This window comes from Hipposideros armiger, unplaced genomic scaffold (assembly GCF_001890085.2).
Source record: "Hipposideros armiger isolate ML-2016 unplaced genomic scaffold, ASM189008v1 scaffold_566, whole genome shotgun sequence".
In the NCBI taxonomy this organism is placed as follows: domain Eukaryota; kingdom Metazoa; phylum Chordata; class Mammalia; order Chiroptera; family Hipposideridae; genus Hipposideros; species Hipposideros armiger.
The window spans coordinates 111,673-114,177 of record NW_017731916.1 but is presented as its reverse complement, the minus strand read 5'-3'; positions in this window follow the sequence as shown (position 1 = coordinate 114,177).

Genomic DNA, 2,505 nt, shown 5'->3' with positions numbered 1-2,505 from the left:
TACCAACATGGGCCAGTGGAGCGTCGTCCTCCACAACTAGACTGAAGAACAAAAGGACAGCAACTTGTCTGTTCCCCTTCCCTGATTCCCCAACGCTGCTCCCCTCCCCCAATTCCCCAATAAAATGTTAAAAAAAAAAAAGAGCATGACATTTACCTAGGATTCAAATAAATTAGAGTAGAAACTTGTCGAGAGTACTGCTTGGTCAGAACCATGAAGGCCAATAACTCTGGGCAGGCTCAAAGATGAAACTTCTAGTTCCCTTCTCCCTAACCACCCCCCTGAAACTCTCCCCACAGAGAGTGGGCCTAAGCTGAGCATGAGGTAGGCACTGTGAGCCAGAAGAAAGCTTACAGGGAAAGAGGAAGAGACCAGACCTTTCCCTGTGGAGCCAGTTACTCTTTTGCTGTTTGGTTGATATTTTGGAATAAATAATTTGGCATATTAATAGAATGAAGGCTATGAAGTGAAACATCGTGATAAGAAGAGTTCCCACTGGCATCTCAATTAATTGTGATGTTTTTGGCCCAATGTCCTCTTTCTCATAGGCAGAGGAAATCTTGACCCAACAAAGGAGAATGAGCCTGTCTTTTCCCCTCCAGCACACTCTACCCACCAGGAAGGGGAAGGTTCTCCCACCACCATCATTAATAACCCTTAATCTGATTCCACAGAGGGGGTTTCAGTGTGAATGAACCTTATTTGTTTTTGTTTGGTTTTCATGTTTTAGGGTGAAAGGATAGTTTTAGAGCTGGAAGGGACTTTAGAGATCATCTTGTCCAATTCTCTTATTTTTCATGAGGTAAGTTTCAGTGACTTGCCAAGGTCCTATAGCTAGTTTACAGCCAACCAAGTTCTACACTTATCTTCTGACTTTGTTGGAGAGCCCTTTCCACCATAACATCCTTACCCTGGTGAGAAAATTGCTCACCAGGAGTCCAGCCATCTACTGAATGGAAAGATTTCCAGTGAATTCAAGGCAACTGGACACTTGCCCAGTGATCTTTCCTTTTGCACTTTCCCAGGTAAAAACAGGAGTAGCCTTCCCTCATGCCATTCCCCTCAGCCTTAACTTTTATTCATCCTCCAGCGTTTTATCCAAGCATCACCTCCTCTGACAGCTTCCTGACCCCCAGGTTAACTTGACTGTCCTTCCATTTTGTTTTCTAAATTCCTTTTGCATAGGCCCATTATGACTGCTTCCTCATTCAACTGAATACGCCTCTGAGGGCAGACCCTGTGTTAGGTGACAGTGACCCCCAGCATCTGGCGTAGTGCCTGGCACATGCAGGTAGGCAACTGAAGTTTGTTGAGTGTAAACAGAAGTGTTCCTGATGTCAGCAGGTGTCTGATGTGCTGAGAGATGTCTACCCTACCTCTGGGCACTAGTGAGCCTTCCTGTGCTCTTCTCCAGCTAGAGAAAAAAGAGTTGCCTGATGGGGCTAAGGCAGCTATGAGAGCACTGCAAGCAGAAAACTATGGAGTGGAGGAAGCACCGTGGAAGTGGAGATAGGGAGGGAGTACTTTCAGGATCAGCTATGGGAGTAGTGTTAGTGACAAGTCCAAGGGTAAGGAAATGACAACAGTCACCAAGAAAGTCATGAGCCACCCAGAATGCAGGAGAAATACAAGAGGCTGAGAAGGAGGGGGTCTGGAGCCCAGCAACAAAACCAGGAGGGTCAAAGAGCAGAAGACTTTTGTGACTTTATTCAGAGCTTTGATATGTTTTTAAGTCTGGAATATTTAATCAAGCTTAATGTTCAAAGTGTCACACCCTCCATGTGTTTTCCCCAGGATGCTGTCAGACCAGGGCAGACCTCAGAATGTGTATGGCCCCTGGTGCCAGGCACAGGATGCCTGAAAATGGTTTGAAGTAACAATGTTTGGCAGGAGTGCTGTGCAACTACCAAAGCTGTGCAGCCATACCCTCAGCAGAGCTTCCAGCTTAAAGAAGGCTCTGTCCACAACCAGAAGAGCCAGAGTTACATGACCCGAGTTTTATTCTTGCTCTTCTACCAACGAGCAAGATCTTTGGCAAACCACTTCATCTCACAAGATGGCAGTTCCCTAGTCTATAATCCCAAATGTATATTCTTTTTTTTTTTTTAAGATTTTTATTGAGGAATTGAGGGAAGGGGAACAGACAAGTTGCTATCCTTTTGTTCTTCAGTCTAGTTGTGGAGGACATTGCTTCACTGGCCCAAGTTGGCACCATCATTGCACTCTTCCCGGGCGAGGCAGATCAGTTGCCGGCTTCTGGACGGCTGCTCACAGCGGCTGCTGGCCACTCACGCTGGCTGCTGGCTACACACGGTAGCCCATGACAATCCACCTGCCGTCACTGGCGACTCACGGCAGCCCAGCTCCAGGTCGAGCTGTTGTTCAGAATCTTTGCTGTAGAGGGCAGTGTCACTGGCCCTCATATGTGGGATCCGAACCCGGGCCCTCTGGCGTCCCAAGCCAGCTCTTAACCAACGTGCCACTTGGCCGGCCCCCCAAATGTAT